Genomic DNA, 26,408 nt, shown 5'->3' on the forward strand with positions numbered 1-26,408 from the left:
GCCTTGTAAATTAACAGGTCATTTCCAGATGTCCACAAAGGAGCCCAGAGCTTAGCATTCCTTCACAGTGCCAAACCTTGCGAATAAGCTCCGAGTTCCAATATTTGATTAAAAAGAAATGGATTCAGTGTTCTTTTCATAACCTCTGAGTGCCCATGGAGAAGACACCATTGGTGAATTTATCCTTTGGTATAAGAAAGAGCCACGAGTGAAGGACATACCATATCCCTATTTTCCTTTCTTGAGCGGAGAGTGAGGGAAATGCAAGTTTCTCACTAGTGTTTTGAGACTCCTAAACACGGTCCCAAGAATTAGCATCCGAAAGCCAAGGCATGACATCCAGTTGAGGTTTTCGTGTGGTTTATGAGACGTTTAGAGAATGACTAGCTATCTCCGAGTTTGTCTGTCTCTGCTTATAACTATTTTGGTGGTCTCTAAGCGGCAATAATTGAAATATCATTGCTTTTGCACCGTCCAATTTCTTCGTAACACGAAACCTAAATATATTCCTGTTGGCTTCGTGGGAAGAATGTTGCTCCAAGTGTGGGTTGTGTGCTCCCCCTATATAGCATGAGGAGGCCCCCAAGAGGTGTCAATGGGTCCCAGAGCCTGATTAATTCACTACTGCAAAGGCTGATCTTGACTCAGAGATAGAAACTGGGGATTTAAGGTCAAACTTTACAAAAAAAATAAGATATATATATATATATATATATGCATATATAGACACACACATATACATATATATATTATATATTAGGAAACTTGTTATAATTGCATGGTGTAAGCACAGTGTGCTGGAAGCCAAATGTTGATTAATGTTAATTTTAGGGTAAACAGAGGGGAAGAAAGACAGGAAAAGCCAGTGGACTCCAAGGCTAAAAATATTCCTGCGTTGAGACTAAGCATCTAGGGGTGTACAACCTGATAATTACTTCTGAATAGTGATTACCTGCTCTTATATAATTAACCTTGAGGTTCATCTGGGCTGCTAGAGCTTCTGTCTTGGAACGTACCAATCACTGTGATTCACAGACCACGGAACTAAATCCAGAAACGCCCGCACACTCCGTGACTCCCCGGGGCCCAGGCGGAACAAGTGTCTTCTCTCTCTGGAATCCAGGAGGGACATGGTCTGTTGGAGACTACGTCTGTCAAGGAGGCAGTAACCGGGGGGCAAAGCTGGAGACACTTGTCTTGTCAATGGTGATGGGATTGGGAGAGGAGACACGGGGCCACTTGATGCTTCGTTTAATAAAAGCCACTTGAAGAGCCTTCGTGTCCTGGAGTCCTTCACTCTGTCTCACTTGGGAAAGCCCCTGAGAAGAAAATGTCAACGATCCCTTCAGCATTCTGGCACTGTGGAGTAGGAGCTGAGTCCAAAAGAAAGAGAAAGTGAGAGACCTGCGAAGGCATAAGAAGGATCTTTAAGTCGGTGGATGTGAGATGAAATGTAAGGCTTTAAACCCAAACTGGGTTTTGAAATGAAATCGAAGTGGACGATTGGGCCAGGAGAGAAGAGTGTGTGCTCTTCTCTCTCAGAGACCCCTTGAGACTTGGAGAGACTTCCCCATTTTCTAGAGCAGATATTGCTGACTTTCTCTTTCAGCCTCATGAGCAGAACCCTGCCTTTATTTGGAGGACGCACTCTCCTCCACGCTGCCTCGAGTCTCAGAACAATCCTATCAACCATGTTCCCTTAGTCACTGGTTTAGGCCACAGTGTGTGCTACGGTTTTGACCTGTGACCTGCGAAGGAATGTTTGCTGGGGGACAGGGACTCCAGGAAAAGGTTTGATTTTTTTTTTTTTTTTTTGCTTATAGAAAGAAGTCACCATGAGGAGGCGGGCACCTTCAGCTTCCTCTGCTGGCTGTAGGAGTCTGTGGGTGGTGTGGGAGTCGCCCTCTTGCTTCCATGAAAGGAGATGGCTTGAAGACAAGCCAAACCCCGGAGGAGAGCAGAGCTGAGAGTCTGAGGAACTCTGCTTCGTTAGGATGTCACAGAGCCCTGAATTAACTCACCGTGGAGCTGTCCTGCCTTGGAGCTTTTGACTCTCCGAATAACTCTCTGTTTATGGCAGTTGGATCAGGGTGCTGCTGCTAGCAGTTGAAAACATCCCAACCAACGTAGCATTTTCTTAGGCAAGTTTTATCTCTTTTATGACAAATCCATTTCTCTGTCTGTGGGGAGAGCCTCAAATCCTTAGAAGGGCATCCTCTGAAACCCCTGGTGGACGATGCATGTGGCTGGCAGTAACAGTGGTAATTAGCCCTTGCACTTGCTCGGGGCGTAAGGGTCCCAAGTGCTTTTACACGGATCCTGTATGACAACTCTGGGAGGCGGGCAAGACGAATATTATTATTCCTGTTTTCGAGATCAGAAAACTAACACAAGGAGGTAAGGTGACTTATCTGACATGTCTAATGACATGTTGATGCTAGAGCTAAGATAAAAACCTGAGTCTGACAAAGAGAGATGTTTTGACAGTGAAAAAAAGTCAATGTAGGAAAAGAGGTAAAAGCACGGACTTTGGAGGCTGCCAGAAATGGATATAAATTCCCACTTTACCTCTTCGAACACTGGGGTCATAGACAAGTTACTTAAATCTCTCCGAAGTTTGGCTTTGTTCCCTGTAAGGTGACAATGAAGAAACTCACGCCACTGGGACATTTCAAGAAAAACATGAGACAATGTATTGGAAGCGCAGACTCCCATGTTTGGCATATCACCAACGTCCCTCTCCTGAAGGCTGTTTATCCCTTACGAAAAAAAAATTATAGTAAATCTGTCTTTGCAGCTTTTTAAAGATGAAATGGGCAACCATGAGGGCTGACCAAGGGGAAGGGCTATATAGACCTAATTATTTCTATAAATCCTTCAAAGTGCAATAAAGAAAATATAAAACAGAGGATTAACATTGAAAGCATTTGTTCAGTTGGTAAAGGCAAGTGATATAAAACAGGGTTCCCCGTATAATGGAGAGAGGACTGGGTAATTTATGTGAGAATGAAAATAAGGACATAAAAATAGCCAAGGAAGGAGACGGCAATGTACAAGTATGGAAGAAAAAGAGCTGGGGGCAGTAGTGATACACAAGCTAAACCTAAGTCCGTGAGGTTGGCTCTTATTAAGCAAAAGGCAATTGTGGCCTTGGAATCCATAAACAAACACCCATCATGTGGGAAGTGAGTGTTGATCCTCCCACCCTGACCAACTTCTGTCAGGCCTTCTAGAGCTCTGCATTCTCTTTGGTCCTTTCTCTTAAGTGAGAGTTTCCAAGAGGTTGAAGGAAAATCCCGAGAAGGCAAATGAAACCAACCAAAGGGATGGTTGGATGATTGGCAGGAGGTCAGAATGGAAATGAGTTCCCCCGTCAAAATGAGGACGGGCAGGGAACACAGTGATTTTGGTGCATGAGAAGAGTATTGTAAAGAAGTCAGGAACTGCCTCCCACCCTCTGTACCTATGTAGCTGACCAGGTGTCTGCACACACTAGGGGCTCAGGTAACCAATGGTATTGGTGGTGTACGTTTTAAATGCCTTCTTGAAATTTAGGTTGAATACCATAACAAAGTTTGTGACACTAAGCATTAGAGAGCCTGGAATATGAGTCATAAAATCTCCTCTTAAGAACTTTTAGAGGATACTCTAGAATGACCACAAATTTTATTTTATGCCTACGTATGTAGGCCTGTAATGCAATTCAATGAAATAAAAGGAAATCAATATTTAAAAGGATGCAGGCAGGTGATTGGGCTCTGCCACGGCTCTGAGTGTGTAAATTGGGGCAAAACTTACACATTCATTCATTCATTACACTCTCTGAGGCTAGGTTTCTTCATCTGTAAATTGGGAGTAATAATAGAAATCGCCTTACAGGGTTGTGAGGGTTAAATACAGTAATGCCTATTGGTAATTACACTCTGCTGAGGTCAGGAATAAGTCAGTCAATATTAGCTTTTATGATTGAATAGGTAGAGAAGTACACATCTGTTCATTTTAGGAGATACCATCGAAGTCCCCCCGTCTTGGATTCATCTTATCTGCCCATTCATTAAAGTTCCACCATTCCTGTCTGGAGTGGTCAATGTTCCTCTATAGCCCTGCCCCACCCAAACTCTCCTGGCCCGGTGGCTTCTACTCCTCCTACCTGCAGCTATCTGAAGGGGAAGGAGTGGCTGCTGCTGCCACCGCATGGTGGTCCTAACTGTGCTAGTCACAAAGGGGAACAGTGTATACTACCCCAACACGGGGGTGAGCTGCCTCCACCGTTATCTTGGAGGAATTTCAACACAGAGACACGCCCTGTGTTCCTGGGACTCCTATAGTTGGAAGGTCATATGGATTTGGTGGCTGAGGCCTCCACTGCAAAACTGATCAGTGGGCCACTCTGGTCTTCATAAAAGGGACAATCATAAGTAGTGAGAGATGAGTCTGGCCACTTTCCCGTCCTCTCTCGCTGTCTGTATACCTTGAGAATTTTCTGTGATAAACCCTTTGGGATCTGAACCATTTTGAGCTTCCTTATTCTTTGAAGCCAAATGAACTCTTCTCTGGACACTGGCCTGTGGTCTTCCCTGATAGGGCTGAGAAACCACTCAGCAAATGGTGATGACCACGACAGCGATGATGATAGGGAGGAGGGCGGGAAACCCGTGGAGAACCTGTTTTAGAGTCAGTTCGTGTGCAGGCTGTGGTCCTGCGAAGGTATCCAAGGAGGCTGAGTTTTTCAGCACTGCCTTGTCCTTGTGGTTGGTAGAGACAAGATGCTTGGTGGTGAGCGCTTGTATCTCTGACAACAGGTACACCTTCTGCTCAGGTTTCTGCCCGCCCCTGCTCTCCATCCACTGCTGATTCATCTGTCCTTTTCCTCTTTGCTTAAAGTTTTCCACCTGAGTCGTGGCTACCTGGCATCCATTATCAGTCAGACCCTGCCTCCTTTGGTCTAATTGTTTTCAAGTTACCAGCTCTACTAGTCAGCTTCAATACACTACTACCATTTACATTGACGGGGTGGTAGGGGGGAGAAAGGTGGAATTGCATCTTTGTCAGAGATTTTATTCTAAATGATTGAACACACTCAGAATTGCTACCCAAAGCTCCTTCTATTATTAAAGGGGTACCAGTGTACGTGGTTTGTGTCTAGAAACCTGTGTAGTGACACTGTTTAGACATGTTTAATCATATATGCAGTCATGTAGAATATCAGATAAAGAGTTTTAAACAAAATTAATCCCATATTTCCTCCTTTCCCTTTTTGCCAAGTGCATGCACATAGCTTCTTGTGCAGAGGTTGAATGCATGCATGAGGTGCTGTGCTGTGCTGAAGTACTCTTGTGCTTCCTGACCTCAGGGGTGCCCAGTGGCGAGAAGGCACCAGCCATCTCCGTTCTGTGTGGGGAAAGCTCTATCAGGCCCCTCCCTCTGTGCACTCTTCCCCTTCCAGACACTTCTGCAGCCCTGCAGGCAAATATACTCATTGGAGACCTAATCAGTAAGTGAAAAGGAAAAAAAAAATGAGGAGCTGGGAAAGATGCTAAAATAGTCAATTATCCACCCAGGACACCTCCTCTTGGCTTCCTTGGCAGAGACAGATTAGGAGAAGGGGGAACAGAGCAGAGGGGAAGGGCAATTGGGGGCTCCCCATCTCTGGATCATTTCACCTTCAGCCCACAGCGTTGAGAGTCAGGGTGTTAAATGGAGACAGCTGGAGCCCTTGGTTCCCACCACGCATGGCTGACTTTTGTATTGGAAACTGGCACTTCCTCTGAAAACTTCAGATTGCCTCTCGAATATCAGTAATGACATTCCCAGGAATGAGAACGCTCTTGTGCCCAGGGAGAGCAGCATGACTGACTGTCTGCATGTGCCTTTAAGGTTTGAATTGGGCACGACTGACTTTTTAAATAAAAATCACCTAGCCTGGTTTACCATATGTCTGATGAAATACTGTAAAAAAAAATGAAGTGCAGATCTTTGCCATTCACTCTTGAGCAAATGCATCTGCTGTCACATCTCAGAGCTATTTATTTCTCCTTATTTTAAGTGTGCCCAATGCCATCCATCCAGATGCACGTCAGATGTACCAGTGAAAATGGAAAATAATTTCTCGATTATTTGAACATTTACATTTTATTTGTAATACGGAATAGATAAAATAATGTTTTGGAAAATAAGAACATAGAGAATTCTAGAGAAAGGAAAACAAGTCGAATGTAGATCTCCTGGGATTTGGGATCCTGAGTCAGGGGTTTGGAGATGACATTTGAGCCTTACTCAGGCTCTTCTGTGCCCTGTGTCATCCGGGAAGCCATGATGTTGCTTGGTGACGATTTTTCTGACTCTCCCTGGAGTAGAATAATTCGGCTTAGGTCATGCCACCTTGACACAGGACAATCACAGGAGCAAGAGAAATAGATGCAGAAGAGCAAAGCAAGGTTCAGAAACAGGGTCTTCAACATGTTTTTTTTTTTTTTTGGTACCAAGGATTGAACTCAGGGGCACTCAACCACTGAGTCACATCCCCAGTTCTATTTTATATTTTATTTAGAGAACAGGGTCTGAGTTGCTTAGCACCTCGCTTTTGCTGAGGCTGGCTTTGACGCGTGTTCCTCCTGTGTCAGCCTCCTGAGCTGTTGGGATTACAGGTGTGTGTTACTGCACCCAGCTATTTTAAGTGTGCCCAAAGCCATCTCTCCAGATGCATGTCAGATGCACCGGTAAAAATGGAAGAACCTCCTTCCTTCGGTCTAATGATTCTGTATGATTTTAAGCATCTTTAAGTCTGGCAACTGGCTTGTCAGTGACTTTCAAGAGGATTGCAGACAAATGGTTTTGAAGTCACTACTCCATAAGCCCAAGCCTGTCTCCCCCATGGGGATGGATTAGAGAGAGGCTAGGAAGCACTCCTCTCAGATCCACAGAGAGCCAGAATCTTCGTTTTGTGCTTTGGAAGGTGGGACCAGGAGGCTGGGACTCTATCACTTTGCTGACGCCTCAAGGGTGTGAAGTGTGTGTGGCCATCGCTGCTGGTTGCCCTGGTCTCCTAGCAGCTTTTTAACACCCCGGCTTCCTGTGTGGCCTGGCAGGGTCCCTGGAGAGACCAGGCTCTCAGTGTGCCCGGAGACTATGCAGCTCTCTGTAACAAAGCAGAGGGTACTCCACGCTGCCAATGTCACACAATAGGCAGGCCTGGCATCCAGGAGGACAGTTGCCCTGAGGTCAGCTCTGGTGCCTCCCTGGCTTGTCAAGCAGCCTCCTTTGGAAAGGAAGGAAAAGTTGACTCACACCACTTGCTGAGCCTGGCCGTGATTCCCCACTCCGCTGGCCCTTCCACAACACACGTGGGACCCTCCTCGGAGTTGTAGGCATCCAAATCACTGTGCTGCCTTTGGCCACGGGGCCATGCCAACCCACCGACAGCCCTTCTGCTGTTTGGGGAATCCTAGAATTGCAGATGAAGACGAGATCTCAAAAATTCAGCCCTTATTTCAGAGACAAGTCCTAGTGGGCTAATGACTTGACCGCAGGTGGTCTGCAAAGCTGGCCTGTCTCCTGCCTCTGCCCAGTGGGGGTTGGAGTAGCAGAGGGTGATGATAACCCTCCAGCGTTTGGAGTCTTGGCTCAGAGGCCTGCTATTACGATCCCCCACGCGCTGCAGAGCCCTGCTCCACACATCCCTCCTGAGGGGCTGTGCCAACCTCTGTCTCAATGTGCCTTTCTTTTACTAGGTCACCTCTTCCTCGGGGAATGTGAGGACTAGTGATTAGTCCACTAGGGCCACCGTCACAAAGTGCCACAGACAGGGAGGCTGGAAAAACAGACATGTATTCTTTATAGTTCTGGAAGCTGGAAGTATAAGAGTGAGGTGTGTCCGGGTTGGCTTCTCCAGAGGCCTCCCTCCTAGGCTGGCAGATGGCTGCCTTCTTGCTGTGTCCTCACATGCCCTTTCTTCTGTGGGGACACATATTTAATATCTCTGTATCCTAATCTCTTCCTGGGACACCATCAGAATGGGCTGGGGACCGCCTCAACAATCCCATTTGAACTCAGTCAGGTTCAAAGTTCCTACCTCCAAACACAGTCACACTCTAAAGTTCTGGGGGTCAGGACTTCGCCATGTGAGTTCTAGGGAAGCATCATTCAGCCCACAAAAACCTGCGTGTGTCTCAGCTGTCCAAAGCTCCTACCTTTCCCAAGGCGACGGGCATCTGCATACCCAGGAGTCCAACTGGAAAACACGGAGAAGGATCCCCGTCCCCTGTCTGCCTCTCTGGTGGGCGTGGGCACCACAGAGTCTCTCCACCTGAATTCCTTCCTCTCTTCCTCCTGAAGGAGATGTAGTTAGAAGCTGATCTCTTCTCACTGGGCTCTAGCAATGCAAATGGAACCCCCCAGGTCCCCACGGCTGCACCCCTTCTTGCGTGTTGAGTACCCACACATGCTCTCTGCCTTGGCTGCCCAGCCAGTGGCTCTGTCAGCCCAACTCTCGGGCTTCTATTCCTGTCACCTGATTGTAGTGGTAACTGCCAATTATTGAATAGCTAGCATGTGCCAGTTTGGCTCAGTGCTAAGGTCTTAATGTAAATACTTAATAGACTTCCCACAATAACCCAGTGAAGTCACTCTTATTGCTCTTGTGTTACAGGTGGGAAAGGAAAGATTCTAGAAAGGCTACGGGAACACAGTTGGGAACCAGAGGCTCCAAAGCTGAACCCAGGTCCACAAGGCTTTCTTACCTTGGCACAGTGCCGCCTCCCTATCTGCCAGGATTGGCTTTCCCTCAAACTCCTCTGCATCCTAAAGAACATTCTCTGCCTCCTGGAAGACTTCTCAGATTCCAACTTCGGCATGACTTTTCGGTACCATCCCTTGGAGACAGAGCTCAGACAGCACAGTGGAAAGGAAAGAGGGCTTTGGAGTCAGGGTTGGGTTCATCTAGCCCTGTGACCCTGGGTAAGTTACTTCACCTGAATAAGCTTCAGTTTCCTTATTTGTAAAAGGAGAGAACCTCTACCTCACAGGGGGGAAATTAGATAAGGCACGCCAATCCTCTTGCACGTTGCCTGCAGTGTACTGGATTAATGGAGACCCAAGAAACATGGCGTTTACATGCATTGGGTATCCCTGGCGAGATTTGGATTTGCACAAAAGGATACACTCACATATACATGGTTGGAGCAACTGGAGGAATTTGAGCATGGACTTCAAATTGGATGATAATATGGTATTAATCTTTTCATTTCCTGAGTGTGGTCATGGTATTGTGTTCAGGGAAGAGGACGCCCTTGTTCCTAGGCGTTACATGCTGAAGTATTTAGGCATGAAGTGTCCGCCATCTGACACAAACTCTCAAATGGTTCATCTGACAAACTAATACAGATGTGTGTGTGTATGTGTGTGTGTGTGTGTGTGTGTGTGGGCACAGTGGGAAAGAGAAAGCCGCAGATGTGATAGAGATGGGTATTCTTTGTATTTTCATGCAATTTTTTCCTGCAGGTTTGACATTTTTCAAAATAAAAAAAAAAAAAAAAGTGTCGCAGGGAAAGGGGACTTCATGCAAAGTGTGGCCAGTCACGTGAGCCTTTGGCACAACACCAAAGACATGAGCATTTATATTTTTCTCCTGGTCTCTGACATGCCACGGAATGGCCTCTGTTTGGACTGTAGAACATTGCTTTGCCTGATGCATGGGCCAGCTCTCCTATGTCCCCCAGGGAGCCACCCCACATCTGTCACCACTCAGACTGCCAGGCAGGGCCTACCTGCCTCCCCACTCAGCATCTTGGAGGTTTTCCGAAGCTCACGTTTAAGGTTGCTGGATTTAGCAAATGAAACTGCAGAATGCAACACCTGCAATACCAGTGACTAGGGAGGCTGAAGCAGGAGAACCACAAATTCAAGGCTAGCCTCTGCAACTTAATGAGACCCTGTGTCAAAATGCAATGGTGAAAGGTCTGGAGATGTAACTCAGAGGTAATGCACTCCCAGGTTTAATCCTTAGTACCAAAAAAAAAAAAATGTAGAATGTACAGTAAGTTAGAGTTTTTTAGATATAAATATGTCTCCAAGGTCTGCGATGAAACACAATCATATTACAAATGAATTGTTTTAATCTCACATTTGAATTTAAGTAGACATTCTGTATTTAATCTGGCAGCTGAACTCTACCCTGCAAGTCCCCCTCTCCCACAGTCAAAGTCACCTAAGAAGACTGAGTCTTAGGAGCACAGTAGGGAGGTTCTTAGTCTACCAGCAGGTTTGTGAATGACTGCAGTGAGTGACCCTGGATCCTCTGCTCAGTGGCACACGGGAGGGAAACTGGTGGAGTAGGAGAGACTCACAGACTGCAGGGAGCAGAGGAGCTTCAGGAGTCCTGTGGGTGTATGGGCTGACCCTCACCCCATCCACAACCACGCAGGTGTGCCTGTGTCCGGGGCATCTCGCTGTCCCTCCTTTCTTCTGTGCCTGGCCCCTTGCCTCCCCAGCTGTGCCAGACTCATAGCCGAGTGACTGCACACAGTGAATCTGGAGCCAGCCTGGTTGGCTTTGAGCAATCAAGTATCTAACCTATCTCAGTTTCCTCAGCTGTAGAATACAGATAATAGAGGACCTCCTTTGTGGAGGATCAACTGAGCAAATATTTGCCAAATACTCAGGACAGTGCCTGATACCTGGTAAGCCCTGCCTGCCACCATTGTTAAATCAATGATCCATTCGTGGAGGAAGACTAGGGTCACTATGGGATAAACCCGATGTCTGGAAGCCACCAGGACCAGCCAGGGCTATAACCTGCTGAGTTTTTGGTGACACATCAATGGGCTCAGTCCTTGGGACTCATTCTCCGTAAAACCTTGGGATTAAGTCAGGAAGGTGACATGGAGACAGAAAGGCGGACAGCCTTCAGAAGTGATTGTGTCCCCTCAACCCAGCTAATTACCACCTTAGGTCAGTGGGACTTGGGACTGGGGAAATCGTGACTGAGCATGGCCTGTCTAGGAAACCCACCTCTTGACCTAGGTTTTTCCATGACATGTTACTTGAAGGTCTGTCTCCTTTGCTCTTTGATGCCTTTGTCCTCCTGCCCGTCTGTGGCTCCTCTTTTCTCTTTAGGTCCCGGTTTTGTTTCATGGCTTCCTCTCCCCTGCTTTGACTTAGACCCCTTTACCTCATTCTTGGTTTCAAAGAGGAAACAGTGATTCCTCTAGTGTCCAGAGTCATGGTTGGGAGGTTGGCTGGCACCTCCAGGCAGCCCCATGAAGAAGCCCTGATCAGGGCACTGTAACGGTGGGACAGGAGTTGGCCAGAGCCTGGTCATTCCAGAAGGGATGTCACTCAGGGACCAGGGGAGGGTGCCACAGTGACTCAGGCAGACCATCCTCTGGAAAGAATGATGCTTTCAAGAGCGAGCCGGTTTCCTCGTACCTGAGGAGAAACAGAACTACCACGGGAACTCGTATGTTCTCTCCATTCCTCCTAGGAAAACGAGCGAAAAGCTGAATTATCAGAACCTCAGAATGAGGAGATCCAGCTACGGGGTTCTCATGTTAAACTGCACAAGTCCCTGAGGGGCGGAGGTGCTCCCCCTGCCACCTGGTCAGATGAATGGTGCTCTTGAACTTGGACACCCCAGCAGATGGCATCTTCCAAACATGGCAGCCAGAACCCCTTCTGTTCCACAATATCTTCTGCATTGCCACCTTGTCACTCCCTCATCGAGAGGTAGAGTTCAATTCCTTTACCTAGGAATCTGGGCAGGCTTGGGACCACTTGGGCCACTAGATATGGCAAAAATGACACTGCGTCCCTTCCAAGGCTCAGTGCTAAAGGCTGTGCCGTGTTTGCCTTGTTCATCAGAGCACTGTGCTTGGAGCCCTGAACTCCAGTGGGAAGAATCTGTCTACCCCGAGGCCACATGCTATGAGGGGACCAAGCCACACACGTCATGGAGAGGCCACATACAGACACTCTGATGAGTGGTCCTGCTTTTGGAATCATCCCAGCTCAGGGCAGGCATGTGAGTGAAGAAGCTTCCAGATATTTCCAGCTCCCAGCTGTTGGGTCAGCCCAACCTTCAGCTCTTACCACCTGAGGCTTGGTCTTCATGGATCAGTGACAAGTCATCTCTGTTATGTCCAGTTCAAATTCCTGAGAGATGGACTCATACAATGGTGGTTGGTTTCAGCCTTTAAATTTGAGCTTAGTTTATTTCACAGCAGAAGTAATAAGGAGAGACACGGTTTCCCAGTGATGCGGTCCGTGTTTGCCTTTGTTATTTTCCTTTTCCTGTGCTTCCATGCCTGGCCAATCCTTAGGAACACATTCTTTTTTTCCCCATAACAAATATTACTATAAAAATAGAAATCCAAGATCAAGACAAAGGTGCCTACAATCCTATCACCTAAACAAATATTTTCATTTTTCCTGACTCATCTTTTCTTTAGATCCATGAATGTTTCCTACTCAAGAACTGTGTGATTGGAAGGCAAACCAACATTCCTTCTAACAAAGCCACCTTTTCCAGAGTCCAATCCAAACTCATCAGCTTGTTTTCAAACACCCTAGAGCCTCCACAAACTTTGATTTTCTTGGATAAAGTTTTTTCTCTTTAAAGGTTGACTCTGAAGCTAATGGATATTAATCCATTGTGTGTTAATTTAGGTCAGAGGACTTATTATGATTACTTGCCTAATTTTTAAGGTAGTACTCTTGGTGGTGGAGATGGGGGGAACCCACCTTCTGTCACCCCCATGCTCCAACTTGTACTAATTTTCTCTTGCTTATTTCTCCTTCCTTTTATTACTACATTTCCCCTAAGATGTGTTTGCTAGTCACATTGTCTTGGACATGGGGGTTTAGAAAAATCACAAATTTCTAGATGATTTTAGAGGTAGATTGAGCCTTGCAAGAGATTCATAGATCCTAAGAGTCTAGAACTAAACTCTAGATAGAGTTTTCTGTGCATGTTCCTGGTTCTGGAGGTCCCCCACCACCACCACCACTTATTTGTTGACAAATAAAAATTATCCAGTAAAAATGGGATGTTTTGAAAAATATGTATATATGACAAAATGGCTAAATCAAGCTAGTTAATATATGTACTTTGTTGTGACTGAGGTTTTTTTTTTGTTTTGTTTTAAATGGAAGAATATCTTTTTTTTTTTTAACTTTTTCTGTGTCCATGAGATTTATTTTTTCTTCTTTTTTTCCCCCCTTCTTTTTGGCAGTACTGGGGTTAGAACCCAGGTGTGCTTTTTTTGAAATTTTTTTTCATTTGTTCTTTGTAGTTATACATGACAGTAGAAGGTATTTTGACATATCATACATACATGGAGCATAACTTCCCATTCCTGTGGTTGCACATGATGTGGTCGTGCATTCATATATGAACATAGGAAAGTTATGTCCGATTCATTGTACTGATTTTCCTATTCCCATTCCCCCTCCCTTCCTTTCAATCCCCTTTATCTAAAGTACTTCTACTCTCTCCCACCCCCCTTATTGTAGCATCCACACATCAAAGAGAATATCTGGCCTTTAGTTTATGGGGATTACCTTATTTCACTTAGCATGATAGTCTCCATTTCCATCCATTGACTTGAAATGCCATATTTTCATTCTTCTTTATGGCTGAGTATTATTCCACTATGTATATACAACGCATTTTTTTATTGATTGATTTATATGTTGGAGGGCATCTAGGTTGGTTCCATAGTTTAGCTCTTGTGAATTAAGCTGCTATAAACATTGGTATGGCTATGTCACTATAGTATGCTGATTTTAAGTCCTTTGGGTATATGCCAAGGAGTGGGATAATCGAGTCAAATGGTGGTTCCATTCCAACTAATGAAAGAGTATCTTTAGATTTATCCAAGATGGACAGCAAATCCCAGGGTTGAGGTAGCATAGGGTGAGTTAGGTTCAGGTGCCTATCTGTAGGATTAGATGTCTTTACTTAAAAGTCTGATTTTTTGCTTAAGGTTGATTTTTGCATCCATATTAATTTTTGTAAAACTATTACCCAAAAAGAGATTTTATTTGGGGTATCTGAGTTTTGGGTATCTCCTTAAATTTTGCATGCTGGGCAAATACCTCACTGCCACCTCCCCCAACGGGACCAGCCACAGGCTCCTCAAGGGTTTATTTCTGTCCTAGCTCTTGTTCTGGAGGAAAAGGCCCAGGCCTGCAGCTCGAGCCCTTCCCACGCGGCTGCCTGTTCTCATCCTCATTCTGAATCTGCCCTGGCTTCTCCTTTTCCTCCATGCTGGCAAGGGTCCTTTCCTTCTTCCATGAGAACACGGAAGCTTGGAGTTGACATCTGCACCTGCATCCGGAAATAAAGGACCAAGGAGACGTCTTGGATCCATCAGGGCCCAACATGGCTCTCAGCTGACTGTTGCAGAGAAGTGAAGTGACTTTTTCTCCTTTCTTTGAATTATCCACATCTTTATTACATCACTCCTGTTCATGCTAGGTGTCCGGAAATGGCCCCCCCACTGTCCCATGTGACCAGTAATGCAGATGTGTTCACGCATCAGAACGATCTGTGCAAACATAAAAGTAATTTCTTCAAAGTATGTAACACGTGTCCCACTTGTCCCTTTCTGAACCTCCTTCCCGATCCCCTCACCTCGGGGTGGCAGTCTGAATTTCCAGGGTGGAGTCAGGCTTTGGGAGGGGAGAGTTATTCTGCTTCTCCGTTTATTTCTAAAGATAAAAATAAAATCATTTAAGGCATCGCAAGATATTCTCCCCCAAAATAGTTGAATCACAGCCACAGTGTCAAAATGTCGTTCCCCAACCCTCCTGATCATTAACCTTCAAACTGTACTTGTTGTTATGATTGTTATTTTAGCCTGAAAATTAAAGTGTATTAAGCTTTGAAAGAAGAACAAATGAAATGGTAGATTTCACTGATATTATGGAGACGTACATAGGCATTTGCTCCTTCCTCCCTTGGTCCTTTCTTCAGCCCTCCTTCCTTCCCTTTCTAGTTTAAATACTGAAAGTAAATTTGAGTTTGGCCTGTTGGCCATTTACAGCAATGCTAATGAATCCGATCCGGTTTTGCATACATTTTAAATATCGATCACTTGGTAGCAAGGATGATCTAAGGTTTTCGCTTGTCCGAATTGAGACACAAAAGAGACTGTCTTCTTCTGAAGTCTCTAGATGTTGGTGCGGCCTTCCATTTCATAGAGAGAAAACACGTTGAGATAGGCTGCTCTACAGTCTATCAGAACATCAAAGTGACTCTTCCCAGAATATGTTTTGACTGAAGCTTAATTCACTTTCTGAAGGAATTTAAAATAGATTCTTTACCTATAACATATATTTGACAACACTTTGAATTTTAATGGGAACCTGTGCCATGTAGACCCAACTAAATCTGGCAGCAGATTAATGTCACTGATATGCATTTTATTTATAGGATTTACCATCTCCCCAGTTCTCAGTCAGAAGCCCATACACAGTAATTAAGCCATTATGAAAACACAATAGGATATAACATAATAGAACCATCCTGCTGTCAAGGCACACAGACTGGGGAAGTCAGGGGAACACAAAGGAACACAATGCATCCAATTTAGTCCTGCTGCGGAAATGTCACAAACCAGTACCCTCCAAAGGCTGAGTAGTGGGGCGTGGGGGAAGTGATTTCCACAGACAACTGGGGATTGAGTCTTAATTTTCAGAAAATAGCAAACCAACTGGCAAACTGATCAATCAATCAACCAACATCAACCATGAGCGAGGAGCAATAAATACAAGTTTCTGTCTTTGTTCTCAAGGGGCTTCCAATCGTACTTAGAAACAGGCTTGGAACAAAAAAAAAAAAAAAAAAAAAAAAAAGCAACTCAACAGTCGTACAAGAAAGAGCACAGGAAAGGTGGGGTTAAACAAATAATGTAGAAAACCCATTGAATTAAAGCCAAGGAAGTCACAGTTACCGTGTTCCCGGGATGCCAGGGAAGTCTTTATTTCAGAAAGGCTCCAACTGGGCCTAAAAGAAAAATAAAAAAAAAAAAATTGGAAAGGAAGAGAGAGAAAAGAAATGGTATGAAAAACGCAAAATATCGGGAAGCCAGACATTCAAGTAAATATTGACATGCAAATAGTTGGTGCGGTAGTGTCCAAAATACAATATCAGACAATGAAAATTACGACTCTGTTGTTTTCCTTTTAACATGGAGCACTGCTCCAATAATATGAAGGAAAAACATAAAGCTAGATAATCGTGCTGATAGTATGCTCCAGTCCTTCAAAGACATTCACAAGTAGCAGAGGGAAAAAGATGGGAAGGAATTATTATGTTAATTGTTTTAACATTTTTAGTGAGTATTAAGAATATGATGATTTTTCTTTTTCTTTGAAATCTTTCGTTTTCTGAATTCCAATGTAGAGAGTGAGATCTGTACAATGTGGCAAAAATAAAAGGAGATAAAAAATTCCGGGCCCATTTTTTTGGTGGCAGCCAAGAATGAATTTTGCATGTTATCATTCATTCATCCATAGGTTCATGGGCAGTGTGTTCAGAGGATTTTTCAACCCTGTGTGTTATGGACTTGATTGTGTTCTTCCCAAATTTTTAAAGGTTGAAGTCCTAACCACTGTAACTCTATAGGAGCCTTTGAAGAGCTAATAAGGTTAGATGACGTCATAAGGGTGGGAACCTAATCCCATAGGACTGGTGTCCTTATAAGAAGAGGAAGGCATGAGGGATACACAAGGATAGAGACAAAAACGGCACGCAAACTCAGCCAAACTCCATCCATCCAGAAGCCAAGGAGAGAGCCTTCAGGAAAAACCACACCTGCCAACATTTTGATCTTGGGCTCTAGCCTTCAGATTGTGGAGAAAATAGACTTCTTTTTGATTTTTGGTACTAGGGATTGAACCCAGGGACATTTAACAACTGATCCACATCCTCAGTCCTTTTTTTGTATTTTATTTAGAGACAAGGTCTCCCTGAGTTGCTCAGGGCCTTGCTAAATTGCTGAGGCTGGCTTTTGCTGAGGCTGGCTTTGAACTCGCGAACCTCCTGTGTTAGCCTCCCAAACCGCTGGGATTACAGGTGTGCGCCAATGTGCCTGGCTGAATAGAAGCTTCTTTTGATTAGGCCACTCAGTTTGTGGCCTTTTGGTATAGTAGCACTAGCAGACTAAGATATTTTGTCTATAAAACTTACATACAATATATCATTTGCCCATCATTTTTTTTTTTACTAGAAATCACCATGGAATAATTCAGAATGTTTATCCACCAGAACAAACTCTCTGCACCAGCATATATCCTACTCTTGTCATTTCTGTTACTGAGCATCAACAGAAAACAGGCCATGGGTCAATACCTGCAGAAGCTATAGACTGTACAAGGAGACACAGAGGATGGCATCTGTAAGGTCAATGGACAGAAGAAAGTAGTGCTGACAGGTACTACTGGTCACCCAAGGAGATAATGGCAAGTACAAGATCCCATTTGCTTCTCTTCCTGGGTATGTGGCTCCTGCAGGATGGAAGGACTTTGGGGTCTGCTGCTGACTAATAGCCCTCTGCTGTTGCCTTTTATGAAGGACAGCATCCATCTCCATCCAATGACTGGTCAATGAGGTAGAGAAGGTCTGACCTCCAATGGGTGGACTTGGGTCATTTCTCAAAGGCCAGCCCTGCTTCTGAGCTCCCTCTGCAGACAGCTGAGACCTTTGCTTGAAGCCAAGGCCCAGTTTTACCCTCAGACCAATTCTGCTTCCTTCCTTTCTTCCACAGGTGCTAATCCCGAGAAGGTGCCCTGATCAATTTCCTGTTTTCTAATCTCTGTTCCAGTGTTTCTAGAGAACCAACCTGCAAAATGTCTCAATTTGTCTGTACCATCTATTCCTGCCCCAAATAATACAAAACAAAACCCACATTACTTAGCTATATCATCTCGAAACCATTTTCTGTCCATCAAGGATTAGAATTGACATTTGTGAAGCTAGGACATGTCATTTCAAGACTTACGGTTGAGAAGAGAAATTCATTTTGTTTCTGATTTGATTTCCTATTGAAACTGTCCTTGAGTGCTGAGATTAAACCATGAAGGCTGTTCCAACTCTCTTTGCCTTTCCCACCAGCCTACTTCATCGTCATCCAGATGGAGGAATTTCTTTGTTTTATGTGATCCTGGAGATTGAACCCAGGGAGGGAGATATATATATATATATATAATTTTGAAACAGACTAAGTTGCTGAGGCTGGGTTCGAACTTGCTATCCTCCTGTCTCAGTCCTCCAAGTCACAGGGGCTATAGGCATATGCCACTGTACCCTGCCAGACACAGGAGTTTAAACAGAAACTTAAACAGGTCTCTTTTAATCCTAAGTAGTTGCTCCGTATTAGAACCTCATGATATGAAATGTTCAATCTGGAAAGCACCTTAGAAATCATCCACCTTCAGAATGACTGAGTGATTTTAATATGTGTTAGACTTGGCCAATTAGTAGTGGTGGCTGTCCGAGAGTGGTCACAAGTAAGACTGAATGGAAGGAGGGCTCTAGTTGGCTATGGGTGTCAGGCATGGGTGTGGAGTGGGGATTGGACGACTGTCACCTCATCAGCATCCTCAGTGGTCTCTCTCCTTTCCCCGGAGACTAAACAAACTCAAGGTGGGATTAACCCAAGGTTGTGTGACCAGATATGGGAGTTTCAACCATATCCAATATGTCCTAACGAACAGGCCAGGCTTGATCTCACAATCCTATATTTAACCTCTCTGGCTATACCTCCTCAGCTCAGCCCCTGATCTACCCAGGTACCTGAATCTTGAGTCAGATCCTAGTCCCCTTCCCCTTTCCTGACTGTCCCCTGTGCCATATGTGAGCACAACTCCTTGGGCTAAAGTCTTAGGAATAATAATTTCAGTTTCCTTTTATGGTTAAAAAGCCCACAAAGTTCTAGCGCTTGGCGATGGGAAAGTTGGTAAGCTTGATCTGCTTCCAGCCCTCTCATTTATTTATTATTCATTAAAAAAATGTTTAAGGCACTTGTCATTAGAACTATTAAAGTTCCTATCTAAAGAGCCTGCAAATACCTTTGAGCAGTGACTTAGAATGTGTAATAAGCTCTCACTTGGCTTGTACTGAGCTTTTCTGCCAATGGCTTCCTGTCTTTTATTAGGGACCTTCCCTCTCCTCCTCCTTCCATGCAGCTCTATGGGTGCCGTCAGTCACATCAGCCCATGTTCTGGCTACACAGGTATATAGGTGACCAAACCCTGGCTGTGGTTGTCCATGTAATTGCCGCCCCCCAAAAGCTGGTGACGCTCTCTCCTCAGAACTTGAGAATATGTTACACAAACTCATTTCCATTTCCAGGACTTTCTCATTTACATATACATGGCCATTACAGGGCCAAACAGACTTTGATGATGTGATTAGGATTGCAGACTTTAGGGTGGGGAGGTTATTTTGGATTATCTAAGTGGGCCCAAAGTAGGCACATGAACCTTTAAAGTGGAACAGGAGGGAGAAGTTCAATAACAGAAAAAGAAGCAGGAGAAATTTGAATCATGAGAAAGACCTGACCCGCCATGATTGGCTTTGAAGGTGAAGAAAGGGGCCATTAACTAAGGAATACATGTGCCTTTAGAAGCTGGAAACGACCCACCAATGAAAGCCAGCGAGGAAACCGGGACTTCAGTCCTACAATCATGAGAAACTGAATTCTGTCAACAAACTGAAAGGGCAAATAAACAGATTCTCCCCTTGAGCCCGCAGAAAGGAACAGAGCCCACTGACACCTAGATTTTAGTCTGGCGAACACTACGGACTTCTGACCTTCAGAACCACAAGATAAGACGTGTGTCCTGCTTTAAGCCATCGCACATGTGATGATGTGTCTCGGTGGCAACAGAAAATGAGAACACTGGCCAGACCTTCAGGCGGGAGTGATTGGCCCAGAGGTGGCACTGGATTCAAGCTGAGCCCATGTGAGTCTTTCACCAGAGACTCTGAGAAAGAGACATCTCTTCTCTTGATGGAGAGCTATCAGGACGTGTGGCCCAGGGCTGTCAGAGACACAGGAGCTGCCAAGTGGAGAAGCTGATAAGAGCCGGGTGACACGTAGGCCAGACCTGAGAGGAAAGTCAATTCAGGTCCTCCAGGAAGCCACCCCAGTCCTGCCTGCCCTTCCCTGTCACAGAAGCCACTTTATCACTTCCGTCACTCAAATTCCCTTGAGCTGTATTCTGATCCTACTTACTCCGGCCCTCTCGAGGTACCCAACCCTGATCTTCTGTACGAAAGTCACTTCTTGGATAACACATCTGGAGAAGGAGACAGATCGATGCCTGCGTTCCCTGGGAGAGTTGGTACAGGAGCAACTGTGTGTAATGTGGCTGCCGCTGAGTGATGACAGAGCCCAGGGGAAGTAGTACACATGACGAGTGGGCTCTGAAAGAGAAAAGGATCAGGATCACCGGGGTGGAGGGACAACAGACCAGGGAGGGAGAGAGGAGGCTGCGGTGTTGGGTGAATGCATGAATGTTCAGGCAGGCAGAGTCCAAACAGGTCAACCCTCCACCCTTGAGACAGAAGGCGTCAAAAAGGAGAGATGGAGACTTCTCACCTTTGCTTTGTGCCTCTCCATTCACACAAGGGTTTTCTTGTGACCGTCCTGATAATACATTCCAGTCACAGCTCCCACAGCAGGCGAGTTGGTAGCAGAGCATCCTAGGAGAAGGAAGACCCCGATTTCTGACTATGCTCCCAGGACTGCCAGTGCTTCTCTCCAATCCAGCACCCCTGCCTCTCCCTGGCATTAACCATCCATGCAGGTGACCACAAGGGCCACCCTGTGGCCACTGATGGCCTGGGAGTGGCCCTGAACAATGCACCCACGGCTTTCTGGAACATCACAAGGTAGAAAAAAGAAAGCCACAGAAAAGCCATAGAAAACCGTCTCCTCGTGCAGTTTGCTTATTGTTGGAGTTTGTAATCCTGCCAAGTGTTCATACTTCGATGTCAGCAGTTTAGCTGGAGACAATAGAGAAAACAGCCTTTCGGGCCTCTACCTAAACTTCAGCAGAGAAAAGAACAGCCTCACAAGCTGGACTCGAATGGCGTCCTTACCTTATTTGCCCCGACCCTGAGTTGCACTGAGTTAGCAAAGAATCTAGAACATGGGGCGGCCCGGGAAGGCTGTGTTTACGAGACGGGGCTGGGGCTTGCACAGTCTCTGAGTCACAGCCCGTGGGGCTGGCAAGTTCATGGGGAAGGGAGGGGGGAAAGCACTTGGTCAACTTGAGAACCCCCTTCTTAAATTCAGCATTTTAACCAAACTTGCAAACTCAGATCTTTCAACTTTGGGAATTTATTTTCTCTTGGAAAATGTCTTGGAACATGTCCTCCCTTCCCCTTGTAAGAAGGGAAAGAAAAGTCTAAGAGTTAGATGACAGGTTTACTTGGACATGAAATCACTGTTAGACAACTTTTTTTTTTTTTCTGAGTTAAGTGTCAAAAAAAAAAAATCTGTAATTTACAGAATGAATTTTCCTAAAATTATCCAGGGGGTGGATAATTGAGAGCAAACTGCTTGTACTGTTTGGCTATGGCAGCGCTGTCCCTTCTGGGAACTTGGGTTCCTCCCTCCCAGGCCAGAGCTCCTGGGGCAGGTCATTTATTTTGGGCATCAGGGCCTGATCCGTCACTGCTCCAATCTCTAGTTCCTGGCATTGCCTAAATGCCCTCATTTCAGAACAGCCACGAGGATCGCTTCTATTTGTTTGTAAGATCTGCAAAGACTCATTTTTATAGTGTGACTTGATTATTTTTATGTGACTCTCAGAAAAACTTGTAAAATAATTTGAGTCTTACTTGGCCCGGAAGGGAGGGGAATAAATTGTGCCCTTCCCATTGAGCCGGGATGATGGGCAACTCCTCTGTGTAGAACAGGCTGCCCGTCACCCACGGGTTCACATCCAGAAGCCAGGGCTCTGGAGTTTTCCATGCCTGCCTCTGTGTGTTCTGACCCGTGGTCTCACCCCTGTCTCCTGGCTGGTTTGGAATCGTAGCCTGGTCATGAAGTTTCTAGCCAGAGGCCCAGAACAGGCCATGAACTATTGCTTCAGCACGAAAAAATGGTTTCATTAAAGAATGCTTTATGTAGTGTTCTCTCAATTAATGGACTGTGGACGGAGTTTTCTAAACTGTTCATTGTTTCTTATTTTTATTTTTATGTCCATGTGGAGACTCTGTACCATCATTAAATGAAATATTACTTCATTACATTCAGGTGGTACCAAATCTGCCTTAAAAACATGAGGATGAATTTGCAACTAGTTACATAAGACAAGAGGGAATTGGAGAGAGAGAGAGAGAGAGAGAGAGAGAGAGAGAGAGAGAGAGAGAGTCAGTCCCAGGGAGGGAGGCCCCCCTAGAGATGCTGCCTTGACTTTGATGCTCGGGGCCTCTTGGTCTCACAGTATCCCAAGCCTCTCTGGGGAATGTCACCAGATTTCCCCGCCCAGGTTCTGGCGGTGGCAGCCAGCTTACCGTTCTTGGCCTCGTGGTCCTTCACAGTAGGAGCAAGAATTGGGTCCACTCTGAGCCCAAAAGGAGGGGAAGTCTTCTATTCCTGGCACTCGTGGTGCTGTGGAGTGGGAGCACCGGGGGAAGTTCCAGTCCTGTGATATCAGATGGTTTGTGAAGAGGCAGAAGCTCCCCAGTGAGTAATCCTTCCCGAGCCTTCTCTCCTGACTGAAGTGGAAATGATGTCTGAGCGCCCAAGAAGCCAGTCGATGAATTCCTTCTTTGAACTTGTCTGACTGGAAAGTGGTTCTGAGACTTTGAAAATCTTCAAAGATCTCAGCCCATGAAATCGATACTTGTTTTTTTTTTTTTCTTTTCTTTCTTTCTTTTTTTTTTTTTTTTAAGTTGCCAAGTTAAGGCAAGAACTCTGCTCAGGATACAGTGGAAAGGAGCTCTTCGTTGAGGACCCAGACACTAACAAGGCTACTGAGATAGGAAGGCCACTGTCCTCAGGGAAGAGTCTAGGAACCAATGAAGGAAGAGGCTGTCTCTGAAATCAGTTCAGAGAGTGGCAGGGGCCAGGTGCCCGAGCAGGGACAGTGTGCGGGGAAGTCGGGGAGGGAAGAGAAGAAGCAGACTAAAGGCTTTTACATGTAAATCGGAGGCAACCAAGAATCTCAACCATGTTCCCATCCTTGTGTATGAGCTAGCTGGGTTTTTGTTTGTTTGTTTGGTACCAGAGACCGAACTCAGGGGCACTACTGAGCCAGCTCTATTTTGTATTTTATTTAGAGACAGGGTCCCACTGAGTTGCTTACCACCTCACTTTTGCTGAGGCTGGCTTGGAACTCGCGATCTTCCTGCCTCAGCCTCCTGAGCCTAGGGGATTCCAGGCATGCACTACCAGGCCTGGCTCTTAGCTGGTATTTTTGAAGCAACGATAGCAACATCATATTTATTAAGCACTTACTAGATATCAGATAGGATGATTTTTCTATGAAGGATCTGACTTATCTCAATTTACCCTGACCCCAAATTGGTACCACATCCCTATTCTTTGTCAGATGAGAAAAGTGAAGCTCTGAGAGGTCAAAGTCATTTGTTCGGGGTTCCTCGCATACTCAGCAGGAGAAATAGGATCTAAATTCAATGTCTATCTAACTCCAGCACCTTCCCTCTGAAGCATCCCAGCTTGGATGGCTTGGTTTGGGGTTTTTGTCTGTTATGGAGACCAGAAGGGGAGTCTTGAGGCCCTGGATGGTGAAAGGGTCTGAAGGAACTCAGGAATTCCTCAGGCCTCTTGTTCCAGAGCTCTGGGTTTCACACGAAGCAAGCATGGCCGGCTGGGGGCAGAGGGCACCTCTGCACGGTCTTGTCTGTGGGGCCTGGTCCTGCCGTGCGTCGGCTGGACGCAGTGAGAGCTTTGGATGGAGACTTGCTCCCGGCCAGGTTGTTCTCCATCCTCCTGCCTTGCTGGCTCTCAGACGGCCCAACAGGAACCCAAACGGAACCAAGAGCAAAACCGTGCTTTCAAGAAAAGGAACCGTGTTGTCCTTGAGGCAGAGGAGCTCAGAGAAGGGGAGCGATGACTAAGAGGTCTGCGAGTCGCTGTCACCTGGCGAGGAGGAGCCACGGGAACCAGATGCACAGCCTGTGAGGAGCTGAAGCGAGGCCTCTTGTCAGTTGAGGGTGGAGGCTGAGTTGCCAGCCTGGAGCAGGATGCCAACCAAGCCTGCGCAGCCAGAGTGCCGACAGTTGAATAAAATACACACTCGATGAGAATGCTCAGCTGACAGATGTCACTAAGCTGCAGCCCTGGTTGCTAAGAGCAGAGAATCGCTGCTTGCAACACTGCAACCTCAAACCCTAGGCTTTCTTTCCTTACCCGCAGGAGAGAAGGGCTGCAGGATAAACCCTGCTTCCTGGCAGCAAGTTCCAGCCATGTCATGTTGTGTCTTGAAACGGCTAGAGAGCCACTCCTGAACAGGATCACTGCTATGAGTAAGGAGGTAGCAAGAATCCTAGAGCCACCCCCCCCCCCCCCCCCGGCTCATCCTGAGTGTATTTCCCTAGACTCCAGGCAGCGGGAGCTGCAGGTGGCTGTTGCTCTATCCTGGAAGTGGCCTGGCTGTGTTTCCTTCTGACTTGAGCGCGTATTGCGCGTTCATGCCATATGCTTAGGTTGCCTGTGATCTGCAAGACTTTTGGCACCTGCTCTTTCCCAGTGAAGAAATACTGCTCAGAGGCAGCACTGGCTTTGCAAGCAGCAGACACAGGTAGCACCCAGCAGATGTTCCGCTGTATGTGGGTCTCAGCAATCCTTCCAGGCACCTTTTTTTTTTTTTTGTCTTAAAAATGTTTTTGATGATAAGAATCTTAGAAAATATCTGTCTCCATTTTTGGGAAATTGAGAAGAAATATAGCCATAATCCTGCTCTCCTAATTCACCATTATTATCAGGTTTGGGGACTAATTTCTAGTCTTTACCTACGCATCTCTTTGCATTTGTGTTCTAGTTCAAAAACATTGGCCAAGCCCCTAACATGTACTGGCTACAGATGCTGCTGGAGAACTTTGGAAAATTTGGGGATTGATACATTAAGCAAATAGTAAAGAGTTTAAATGTGATTTTTTTGAAAAATTAAAACAAATATGATTCTACTATGTAGTACAGGTTGAATATCCCTTATTCAAAGTGCTTGGATTTTTTTCCCCCATCTATTTGCATATATATGAGATATTGTGGGAATGGGAGACAAGTTCAAACACAAAATTCATTCATGTTTTATGTACACCATATACATATAGCCTAAAGGTAATTTTATTTTTTGTATTTCTTTCATATATATTTAAATTGACACATAATTATTGTACATATTCACGGGGACAAAATGGCATTTCAATCAATGATACAGTGTGTAATGATCTGATCAGATAATTGGCACACCCACCACACATATTGTCTTTTCGTACCTTTCTGTACTATTTCACTTAAAGTAATGTCCTCCTGTCCCACCATGTTGTCTTAAAGGACAGAATTTCATTCTTCTTTGTGGATGAATAATATTCCATCATGTGTATGTGTGTGAGTTTGTGTGTGTGTGTGTGTGTGTGTGTGTGTGTATAACATTTTCTATATCCATTGTCCATTATAGACATGAAGGTAATTTTAGATACTATTTTTGATGTGACTACATTTTGACTATGATCTTTTGCTTGATGTCAGGTGTGGGATTTTTTACCTGTGGCATAATGTTGGCACTTAAAAATTTTATATTTTGGAAGACTTCAAAATTTCACATTAAGAATGTTCAACCTGTAGAATGGGAAAATTATCAAATTTTAATACAAACTGAGACTTCAAAGAGGGCTACATAGCTTCTGCATAAAGAAAGGAATAGATGCATCAGGGGCAGAAACCCCTGTGGATATCCTTATAAATGCTTGAGGTAGACGCCTTGGAAGATAATGAAAACCAAATGAAGTTGATGAATGAGGATCGAGAGGACAGTGGCAAGAAAGTTTTTGTTTGTTTGTTTGTTTTTCCAGGGATGGAACCCAGGGGCTCTTAACTACTTAGCCACATCCCCAGCAATTTTTTTATTTTTTATTTTTTAATTTTGAGGCAGGGTCTCACTAGGTTGCTTATATCCTTGCTAGGTTGCTGAGGCTGGCTTCAAATGTGTGATCCTCCTGTCTCAGCCTCCTGAGCGCTGGGATTACAGGAATGTGCTACAATGCCCAGCTGAGAGAGAGGATCAGAGAGGATCATATAGAGTAGAGAGGACTTGCTGATTGGTGCAGATGGGGTGAGAGACAAAGGAAGGTGTTGATACTGTTGACTATTTTTTTTTTGGATAATTTCTAAAAATTAGGTTTGATGGCTCTTAAGCCACATTGCAGG

General features: G+C 45.2%; 1 long non-coding RNA gene across 2 annotated transcripts; it reads right to left on the bottom strand.

Annotated features, from left to right (window-relative positions):
- Nucleotides 1-6,137: 6,137 nt before the first annotated feature.
- Nucleotides 6,138-22,845, bottom strand: LOC110598655 (uncharacterized). 2 transcript variants are annotated; one of them, XR_005732135.2, is made up of 6 exons: nt 22,529-22,845; nt 20,604-20,707; nt 20,238-20,428; nt 15,951-16,003; nt 14,630-14,706; nt 6,138-14,543 (listed from the first exon to the last, which is right to left on the bottom strand). It is a non-coding gene; the product is annotated as an uncharacterized LOC110598655 (long non-coding RNA). The 2 variants fall into 2 exon arrangements; XR_002484540.3 differs by having other exon boundaries at nt 6,138-14,706.
- Between the last annotated feature and the right edge of the window lie 3,563 nt (nt 22,846-26,408).

This window comes from Ictidomys tridecemlineatus, chromosome 6 (assembly GCF_052094955.1).
Source record: "Ictidomys tridecemlineatus isolate mIctTri1 chromosome 6, mIctTri1.hap1, whole genome shotgun sequence".
Classification (NCBI taxonomy): domain Eukaryota; kingdom Metazoa; phylum Chordata; class Mammalia; order Rodentia; family Sciuridae; genus Ictidomys; species Ictidomys tridecemlineatus.